Source organism: Myodes glareolus, chromosome 7 (assembly GCF_982192425.1).
Source record: "Myodes glareolus chromosome 7, mMyoGla1.1, whole genome shotgun sequence".
Taxonomy (NCBI): domain Eukaryota; kingdom Metazoa; phylum Chordata; class Mammalia; order Rodentia; family Cricetidae; genus Myodes; species Myodes glareolus.
This window is the reverse complement of record NC_142032.1, coordinates 22,310,662-22,322,151: the sequence shown is the minus strand read 5'-3', so window position 1 is coordinate 22,322,151 and position 11,490 is coordinate 22,310,662. Positions and strand designations below refer to the sequence as shown.

Below are 11,490 nucleotides of genomic sequence, written 5' to 3'. Positions count from 1 at the left end.
GCCCGTGAGCTACCTGTAAGGACCAGTAAGAGAATAGGAAAGGGATAAGAGCTGAGGAAGACACTTGCTCTTTCCTTTGGCTGGAGATGTCACAGAGCAAGACACAGCTTTTTATTGATCTAACCCAATGTCTACTGACAGAGTTGGGCAGCCATCTCCATCTCCATCTGCCCTCCAGACTTCCCTCTGTTGGGAGCTCCTGGCTTGGCCCCTGGAGAACAGTGTCCTGGGCAGGGATACCAATATTCAGGTGGGATCTGAAGGGGGTTCAAGGTGTTGGAGAGACCGTGGAGCCAAGAGGCCGAGGGAGACCAAAACCCCGCAGAACCCCTGCCTTGACAGGATAGCAGGTGTCAGGAGAAGAGGACACTGCCAGCAGCTCTTACTATGCTTTCTATGCCATCAGCATCTCTCGCATGTTGTCCTTGGCTTCCTTAACACTCCGCTCCAGGTAGGACTTTTTCTGCTCCAGTTCTTTTATGTTTTCTTCTGCTACTTTCTGTTTTTCTAACAGCTGGTTGTGAATTACTTCCTTGGATTGTAGGATAAACATTCTTCCTATGCCTTCATACGTATTAGTCTCATCTACCAGTGTCATTATTTCTGTGTCTGTGAGGTGCGCATGCTTTTTCTTTCTGTTTAGCTGTTCGATCTATACGTCTGCAAGCTTCACCTTCTGCTGAGTATCAATAACTTTGGCTTGAAGCTCTGTGAAGGCCTTCTTCAAGTCCGGGTCCACGGGGGCTGCCATATTGGAGCACTCTGTGCGTCTGCCTTTTTTTTCTAATTTTAAGACAAAATTATATTACAAATTTTACAGATTTTTGAAACATATCCAATGAACTTGCAAATCCTGAGACAATTTTACAGTATAGTCTTAAGTGATTTTGAGGGGGAAACAGAAAAATCACAGAGAAAAAAAATAGGGAGGGAAGAAGAACCCTAGAGGTAAAAGAGTTTAGAAAAATAGAACAGGCCACATTAAGATATAAGATCATTAGTATGTACAGAGACAGCTATGATTTTTGATAATTTGGAAACCAGCTGCACCAATTTTCGGGTACAAATCTGTACTGCGGAGACGTTGTTTGAGCCAAGGAGGAGAGAGAGTCAAAAATTAAAATTCCACTTGGGGAAATTTATATTAGTTTTATGAGAAATATGTGTAATCCTTGCTAGCCCAAGAGCCTCTCCCCACAGGGCAACAAGTAGGCTGAAGATGGATCTACACCTTTCATTCTGCTCCCGAGAGCCCGTCTCCCTAGTCTCATTCTCAGCTCTGTAGCAGAGAACCTGTTTCAGCCTTCCCTGGCCCTGTACTCTTCCCCTACTTTCCCCCTACATCCATTTCCTGTGCATTTGCCCAGTTTTCCCATTCTAATCCCCTTCACTGTCCTTGTTTTACCCAGGTCCCAGACCCACCAGGTACTCCCTGCTATTCCAAGGGCCTTGCCCCACAGGGCAACAAGTAGACTGAAAGGGGATTTATACCATTTCCTCTGCTCCTGAGATCTAATCTCTGAGTCTCAGACCAAGCTGTGTAGCAAGAAAATTCCTGATGCTTCCCTTCCCTCCATAATCCCACCGCAATGAATCATAAATATTTTCTTCCTCAACCTTCTTTCACTAAGTTCATCCCACTGTCCCAGCCTCCAACTCCAGTAGACATTCATTGGGAACACAGCAGCTGATCAGGACAGGAATACAACACCAAGACAAACAGGCATCTTTGCTAACCAAAGTTTCCTCTGAATGTCCCTGCTGAGCAAACATCAAAATCAACTATACACAGCCAACATGCTCTCTGAAACTCCTGAGAGGGAATATTAATCAAGCATTTAAACACCTACCCCAAAAAGACAAATCCAGAAACTAGTACCTAAACCTATAATCACCCCAAACCCAGATATTAGATGCCAGCATAGGAACACAATTAATATTAGATAGAATAAGGCGACTCCTCTGGAGCACAAATATAAAGCCACAGCAGGTCCCGACTATTCCAACATAACTGTAGCACAAGAAAAATACCATAAAACAACTAGAGGATAATGATAATTATTTAAAGCAGAAATTGATAAATCCCTTCAAAGAATTCAGGAAAACTTAAATATTGTGTGAATGAATAACTCTATTAAAGAAATCCAGAAAACCACTAACAATTAAAGGAAGTGAACAATATCTATTAAAGAAATTAAAGAAAGCATAAACAAACCAAAGAAGGAAATAAATAAAAATTTTCAAGACCTGAAAATGAAAAGAGAATCAATAAAGAACACAAAAGAGAGGAAATTCTATATAAGAAAAATTAGAGGTTAAATAGGAGCTACAGAGGTAAGTTTCACAAACAGAATACAAGAAAATGGAAAGATATGTTCAGATTTTGAAGATAGATTAGAAGAAATGGAAATATTGGTCAAGGAAAACTTTATATCCAAAAACATTGTAAAACAAATGATCCAGGAAAATATGGGTCACTGATGTCGGATTCCCATCTGTATCCTGTGAATACCATTGATAAATAAAGGCCTGTTAATAGGGCAGAACTTAGGTAGGCTGGCTGGGAAGTGAACTGAATGCTGGGAGAAAGAAGGAAGAGTCAGGGAGAAGCCATGTAGTCCTGCAGGACACAGACGCCAGAACTTTGCCAGTAAGTCACTACCAAATGGAGATACACAGATTAATGGAGATGGGCTAAGTTAATATGAAAGAGTTAGCAAATAAGAAGCTCGAGCTAATGGACCAAGCAGTGATTTAATTAATACAGTTTCTGTGTGTTTATTTTGGTACTGAGCATCTGGAAACAAAACAAGCTGCCCTTCCCCAATAAATGTGCACCCACTTGTTCACGTAAAATCAATATAAACCTAAGAAGTCTTCTAGGAATTTTAGATGCTAAAAACAAAGTTTAGCACATTTTTTTCCAAATGGACTTTGCTTGCTGGATGCACACTGCAACTCCATTAAAAGAGGTTTTCCTGATTCAGCACTAGCAGAAAAAAAAAAAGCCTAAAATATGAAATGCCAGCTTTCTGAGCTGTGCTGCCAGGGTGAACTCTGACACTTTCTGGAGGTTCAGCTATGGAGAATTTAAATGGGGTTGTGAACAGAGTGCTACAACTTGCTTAAGGACAACACAGACTGACTGTGTGCCTAATAATGGGGCTGTGAGCATGGCTCTCAGAGACAGCAAACAGCTCTACCATGCTGGACTGGGTGGGGTAATCAGGCAGTGCCCTATTTCCCCTAGCAATGGCACTTCTTAAGTTCATAAGAAGGACTTCTGTTCTTGATCAAGGTATTGTGACTATGTAGTTCATTTAAAAATGTAATATATAATTAAGATATATAAGTTAATTGATAATCATCTAGATTTTCTAGATGTATAGGATAAATTTCAGATGGATAGGCTTTCTTCAAACCTTTCAAAAACTAAAGAATAAGGCATTTTAAATTTTTCAGAACTTAGGACACATCTGCTCCTGGCAGCACCAATTACTTCAAGAGGAAGATGGGCATTGAAGAGACTTCTTATGTAGTTTGATAGCCATTTGGGCAAGAAGTTACTCTTGCCAGGACTGCTTAACTGGACATACCGACCCACAGAAAAATGACTGCTGAACTTGCCAATAGGTGAGATGGTCCTTTGGGCTTCTTGCTTCTTGAAAGATTTTGCTAGATATTCTGCAGGATACAGAAGAAAGTGACTGAAAACTGCAAAAATAAGTGGAACTGTATTTGAAATTTCCTGGTTCATGAAAAAGTTTGATGAATACTATGGGCCTTTAGGCTGAAGATGTGTGTCCCAACATTACAGAAGAGCTTTGGGTGACTGTCAGGCAGCGAGATGTCTCTGTCAATTCTAGACTTTTGAGAGTTTCTTACAATGTACTTCCTGTTTTCTTAGTTAATATTATATTCTTCTGAAGTCTTTGATGGAATTAAAGAATTTATAGGTTTAGTTTTTCTTAGTTATGATAAGAGTTAAAATAGATGTAAATATTATGACTGTAATTCTTGCTTGATACTTGTTTTGTTTTATGTAATTTTACCATGTTAAAGTTAAAACCTTCCTTTTTATTTAACAGAAAAGCAGAAAAGAGAAAAACAGACACCAGAATTTGCCAATAAGCCACTGCCAAATGGTGCTACACAGATTAATGGAGATGGGTTAAATTAACATGAAGAAGTTAGCCAATAAGAAGCTAGAGCTAATGGGCCAAGCAGTATTTAAAATAATATATTTTCTGTGTGATTCTTTCTGGAATCTGAGCAGTCAGGAACAAACAAGTGGACCTTATTACAACAGGTCATTGTTAAAAGACCAAACCTAAGAATAAGAATAAAGAAGGAGAAGATCCTACCTCCTAAGTTCAGAAAATGTTTCCAACAAAATCATATAAGAAAATTTTCTTAACCCAATGAAGGAAATGCTTACAAAGGTACTAAAAGGGTATTGAACAACAAATAGATTCAACCAGAAAAGAATGTCCCCTCACCACATAACAACAACAACAACAATAATAATAATAATAACAATAAGCCTCAAAGTACAGAACCAAGAAAGAATATTAAAGGTTGGAATGGAAAAGAAACAAGAAACATATAAAGGGAGAACTAGTAGAATGACAATGGAGTCTCTAAAAGCAGAATAGGCCTGGAAAGATGTATTGCAGACCCTCAGCATTCTAAAATGATAGACTTGACTGTTATACTTAGAAAAATTATCACTCACATTATCTGTAAAAAGTAAGACATACTATGATAAAGATAAATTAAAAGTAACTAATCCATGAACAAACCTACATAAAGGTACCACGAAAAAAAACTTTCAATTAAGGAGATTATAGAAAGAACCTAGAAACAAGCAAGATATCAATCAAAAAATGGATAAATAAAATTGTGGCACACTTACACAATGGAGTACTACTCAGCAGTAAAAATCAATGACATCTTGAAATTTTCATGCAAATGGATGGAACTAGAGAAATATATCCTGAATGAGATAATCCAGACCCAGAAAGAGGAACACAGTATTATTTACTCATAAGTGGATATTAGATGTAAAGCAAAAGATAATGAGATTATAGTCCACAACCCCAAAGAAGCTAGGTATCAAGGAGAGCATAAGAGAAACATATTAAAATCTCCATGGGAAGGAGAAATAGACAAGATCTCCTGAGATAATTGGGAGCATAGTGGTTGGAGGAGTTGGTAGGGCAGAAGGAAAGGTGGAGGGAGAAGTAAACAGAGGAGGCAATTTGAGGGAACAGGTAACAGGGCTATTAATAAGAAGGAAGATATAAATTTGGAAGATATCGCTATGAACCCAATAGAATTTTATGTGTACCCGTAATGAAGAATGGAATCATGTAAGTTGTGAACTGCACATGAAACTAAAGATCATCATATAGAAAGAAGTACTCTAGACTTAAAAAGACAAAAATTATGTTGTCCATCTCATATGTGTAAACTAAAACATGCAAATATACATATTGTATATTTATAACTTTCATAGTATATTGTGAAAAGGAAGCAGAGTTGATGGTATTCTTACTTTTCAACTGGAATTCATACAGAATTAACTATATTCCAATAATATAGAGCATGCCAATGAGAGATTTTTTTTTCTTGAAACATAAGGTATTCTTATGATCTTTGTCTTGAGTCTGTAACTTACATGTCTTTAATCTAGATATTGAGCCAGGAAGACACACTTTAATACCAGCCATACTTTCCACAGTATGAGTATATGTGCATATGTATATACACAAATATGTATGTGTTTATGAATTTAAACAATAACTTTTTTATATATCATATATATGTATATATAATAACCAATAAAACAAAAAGGCCATACATTGAAAATATAACCTTACAAAAAATGAAATAGCAAAAATTGAAGCATTTGGATGAAAGAAGGTAAGTAGAAAATGATATGATTACACAATAATCTCAAAATTAAACTGTTTTCAGGTAATATTTTATCCATCTTGGGTTTGTGTCTCTCAAAGATATTTATAACTGAATAGTTGTAACTTTTTCTTTGTCATAAAATTCAGAAGAGAAGCTTGCAAACGAGTTGTAAAATTTATAAGGTTGAGAGAATTAAAAGTTTAATTTGTTTATCTAAGGAACTATGTTAGTATAAAAGGATATTTTTAGGATGACAAAAGTTATGATAGAAAGTAGTTTAAGTGTAAAACTTTGGACTCGCCAAGATAGGACTGGTAATAGACTACTTTCTCGAAATTTTGAAATACTATAGAACTTGAGACCTTGTGAATAAAATTCTTACATGATAAGTTTTCTTATGGTAAGTAGATTTGCTGTGGTATAGTTAAAACTTTTGCTTTTCATTTAGACATAAAAATGAGGAAGTGTTTTAGGATATTTGGCCATACTGTAAAACTCCAAATTTGTGTTAATAAAATTTACCTTGGGACAGGGGCTAAGCAAGTGACTCATTGACAGGAAGTACCATAGAAAGGACAGAGGAGTCAGAAATAAGTATAAAGAGATGTGTCGCCGTCTAGTGCGACAGGGTCCCTGGGTAAGGGTGTCGAACAAACCAGGACACAGGGGATGCAGAGCGGAAAGAAACAGCATTTGCATTTGCATGCTGTGTGCTTATTAAGTAATCGTTTATACACTTTGGAAGCAATTGCTTCAGTCAACAGTTTTATCTAAAAGAGGAACTATAGATCATGAGTTAACCAAGGACTTATGTAGATTATGCACACAAAGCAGCTTAACATAGCAATGGTGGTCTGGGGGTTTGCAAGACATCCTAGCCCATTTTAAACAAGGATCTCTAGAGACATTATCTCACTGTCCTAATCTATTCTAAGACTTCCTTCAGTGAGCAGAACAGCTGCTTCAAGCTGAGACTGCGGCCTCAGGGCAGCCACTTCCGCAAACCACAGGGTATGTGACACTTGCTCTCAGAAGTAAAAGCCAGAGGACTTGTCACTCTGAAATGTCCCATAGCATTCCATGGAACTTCTCTTAGATTCCAAGGCAGTACTCAACACCTCCCCTGGCGTGGGTGGCACGATCCCTGCATTCTATATCACAGTCTCCAAATCTCCACAGAGATGCCAGAAAGGAGAAGGGAATCAGTTAGAGATTCACCTCCTCTTTCATTTGGGATGTCTAAGGAGATGTTACTCTTGTTTGGTGTCTGGCCTAAAAGGAAGGTCAGATAGTTGCTTATTGGTTTCTCTGATCTAGGAGGATTTTACTTCCACATCTGACTCCTGAGTTTTACTGGCACATAGATTGATAGAAACTGAGATAAAACCTACATTTGACAGCCACACCATAGGCAATTCCAGAGATATGAGAATTCCCAGCAGGCCATGTTGAAATAATTCTTCTGATATACAAGAAATTTCAATTCTTTTCTCTACTCATTGAGTGGTGTGGAAAGTCCTTTTGTATAAGTGTTGCTTTTATTGGTTAATAAAGAAGTTGTTTTCAGTCAATGGCTTAACAGAATATAGCAAGGCTGGAATATAGATAAATAGATAGATAGATAGATAGATAGATAGATAGATAGATAGATAGATAGATAGGTAGGTAGGTAGGTAGGTAGGTAGGTAGGTAGGTAGGTAGGTAGGTAGGTAGATAGATAGATAGATAGATAGATAGATAGATAGATAGATAGATAGATAGATAGATAGGTAGGTAGGTAGGTAGGTAGGTAGGTAGGTAGGTAGGTAGGTAGGTAGGTAGATAGATAGATAGATAGATAGATAGATAGATAGATAGATAGATAGATAGATAAATAGACACACAGAGAGAGTAGGAAGCATTAGAGAGAAGTCTTGTAGCTGCCGCTGGAGACAGATTCTTCTGCTGGAGCCTAGTGGAACTTTGCCAGTAGGCCCCTTGGTGATGAACAGATTCATAAAATGGGTTAATTTAAGATATAAGAGTTAGCTAGAAATACAATTAAGGTATTGGTCAAACATTATTTCAATAAATACAAATTTCTGTGTGGTTATTTTGGATCTGAGGAGCCACGAAACAAACAAGCCCCCATAGGTTAGTATAGGTTAATAGATAGCCATCTATATTAGTCAAGCTTGTACTCATGTTAGATTTTCTAGATATGTAGAGATATATTTCAGTTAATAGGCATTTGTCAAATCTTTCAGAGACCTTAAGAATATGGCATTTAAAATGTTTAAAAACTTCAGACTTTTTATGACAGTGAGACACATTCTTTTCTGACAACACCAAACTACTTCAAGAGGATGATGGGCATTAAAGAGGCTCCTTATGGAGTTAGTTGACCATTTGGAGGGTATGGAAGGATAGGTGAATTGATGATAATCAGGTGGAAATTAATAGAATCTCAATGCACTGAACAAAATTAATGGAATTAATGAAAATATTTTTAAGTATGCCAACTCTCTAAAAGAGATTTGCTTGCATTCTAGGAGACAATCCATCTGTACAGATCTTCATCACAGAAATAAAAGATGGACTGAGGAACAACAACATTTCTCTAGTGGTAAATGATGAGGCTTTTAAAGAAGCATACTAAGCTTATTTTGACCAAAATAAAGTGTGCAAATTTGGGGAAATTTATAGCAACATGAGTCAGTTATAAAGCAGTGCTTGCTGTATTGTAGATAAAGGAAATAGCCAAGTATTTGGTTCACTAATGTTCTATGGATTACAAAACAAAATTGTTGTGAAATTCATGTGGCAAAAATGTGGACATTATTTACTAGATCCTTGTTTATTTGGATTGGCACTGAGTAAGGTCAATATTGAACCTTATGACTAAGTTGGTAGGAACTGACTTTTACAATTAAGTGGAATGTTACTTTGTAGATAGAAATGTGAAGTTCAAGTGGTGTGGCCTTAAGTCCTACACTTCCTACCACCTGCAAGCTCAAGTTTTATTAGAAATTTGAATCTCCATCTCCCAGGTTTTAATTCAAAAATTGAATTAATATTTTCTCAGTAAAGAAAGTGGGTCCATTGCAAACAAATAGATGAGTGAGAATTGACTCACAAGGCCAATGCAATTGCCTCTCAAATTACCAACATAATTCTACTGGTATTAAAGTACTTTCTTTCTTTTTTCTACTCATTGAGTGGTGTAGGAAGTTCTTTTGTATATGTGTTGCTTTTATTGGTTAATAAAGAAGCTGCATTTAGCCAATGGCTTAATAGAATATAGCCAGGCTGGAAGAGATATATATAGAGAGAGTAGGAAGTGTCAGAGAGAAGCCATACAGCCACTGCTAGAGACAGGCACCTCTACTTGAGCATACTGGAAACTTGCTAGTAGGCCACAGCCACATCACAATACCCAGGCTCTATTTATTTCTCTGTGTGTGTGTGTGTGTGTGTGTGTGTGTGTGCGCGCGATTCAAATCATATATATAAATATATATGTGTGTGTTTGTTCTGATTTTATGAATTTAAACATTATGTATTTATAAACAAATATATATGATCACTAAAAACAAAAGTTGCCATGAAATACAAGGAAATACAAATACGGTAGCTTTTGAATGAGTGAAGAAGAATAGAATATGCCAAAATTAGATTATAATTTCAAAATGAAATGCTATCTGAAATTTAGTTCAGCTATTTCCAAAGGAAAAAAAAAAACATTTAAGGCATCAATTTCTTTCTTCGTATTTCTCACCAGTATCTTGTCACAACTCAGTAAAATTAGGCCAAAACCACTAGAGGGTGACCTACCAAGAAGGCAAGGTTATCAGTGAGACAAAGTCAACTTGGAAGAGACAGTAAACAGTAATCAGTGCCTAGTTGATTACTCAATGAATCTCCAAAGTATAGAAGGTGAATTCTGTGGCTTCATTATAACAAGTCTATGCTACCTAGTTACCCCTGTGTTAGTTAGAAGGGTCTCCTTGGATCCAAGTGTGGTCTTCATGCTCATTTTGACCAGTATGCTTCTCCTCTCACTTTGGAAACAGAGTTTTGAGAGATGGAAGCTCCCTCTGGTCTACCCCTCTGCCAATTATTGTAATATCTTACAGATAGTTGTGAACTATCAACCCATCTAAAATCATTGTAAGTATTCTTTATGCTCATCCATTACTTTACAAAGGAAATATAAGTCATGATGCTTTCAAAGAAATTCTAGTAAGAGAGAAAATATTTTTTAAATGAGTGTAATTCAAAAAAAGTAAATCTCTATGACTTTTCTCATATTTGCCTCTAGTCCAGCTCTGGGAACTAGTAAAGAGCAAATACCAATAATTTGGGTAAGCTGACAGAGGGCAAACAGGTTTCCACAAGGAAGAAAACAATTAGTTATCTAATTTGAAATTGTCAGTCCTGAAAACATATATACAATCACTGTTACACACAGAGAGCAGGCTCTATTTATTTCTCTCTCTGTGTGTGTGTGTATGTGTGTGTGTGTGTGTGTGTGTGATTTTAAACTATATATGTGTGTGTGTGTGTTCTAATTTTATGAATTTAAACATTTTGTACTATAAACAAATATATATAATCACTAAAAACAAAAGTTGCCATGAAATACAAGGAAATACAAATACAAAAACTTTTGAATGAGAAATGGAAAATGCCAAAATTAGATTGTAATTTCAAAATGAAATGCTATCTGAAATTTACTTCAACTATATCCAAAGGAAAAAAGACATTTAAGACATCAATTTCTTTCTTAGTATTTCTCACCAATATCTTGTCACAACTCAGTAAAATTAGGCCAAAACCAATAAGGGGTGCCCCATCAAGAAAGCAAGGTTAAACAGCTATTTATTTTTTTTATCACTGAGACAAAGTCTACTTGGAAGAGACATTAAACAGTGCCTAGTTGATTATTCAATGAACCTCCAAAGTATAGGAGGTGAATCTGTGGCTTCATTATAAAAAGTCTATGCTACCTAGTTATCCCTGTGTTAGTCAGAAGGGTCTCCTTAGATCCAGGTGTGGTCTTCACACTCATTTTGACCAGTATGCTTCGTCTCTCACTTTGGAAACAGAGTTTTGAGAGACAGAAGATTCCTCCTGGCCTACTCCTCTGCCAATTATTGCCAATATCCTATAGATAGATGTGATGAATATTAACCCATCTATAATCATTGTAAGTATGCTTTATGCTCATCCAGTACTTTATAAAGGGAATATAAGTCATGATGCTTTCAAAGAAATTCTAGTAACAGAGAAAATATTTTTTTAATGAGTATAAATTCAAAAAAAGTAAATCTCTATGACTTTTCTCATATTTGCCTCTAGTCCAGCTATGGGAACTAGTAAAGAGCAAGGTTTCAGGTTGAAAAACATTTAGGTCAATGCATTTCCTAATATACTCACAAAATTCAAAGAGTTGTCTGCTTCTTCAAATTCTGAATTTATCATCATTTTCTACTAATTTAGCTGATGGTAAAGAGGGAGGAATATTTGATTCAAGGAGTCATAATTTTAGACATGTATTGTTCTTAGGTTGTCATTCATGCTTTATTCTGT

At 36.3% G+C, this 11,490-nt stretch overlaps 1 pseudogene; it reads right to left on the bottom strand.

Moving 5' to 3' along the window:
* Positions 1-385: 385 nt before the first annotated feature.
* Positions 386-751, bottom strand: LOC148121316 (prefoldin subunit 1 pseudogene; annotated as a pseudogene).
* Between the last annotated feature and the right edge of the window lie 10,739 nt (positions 752-11,490).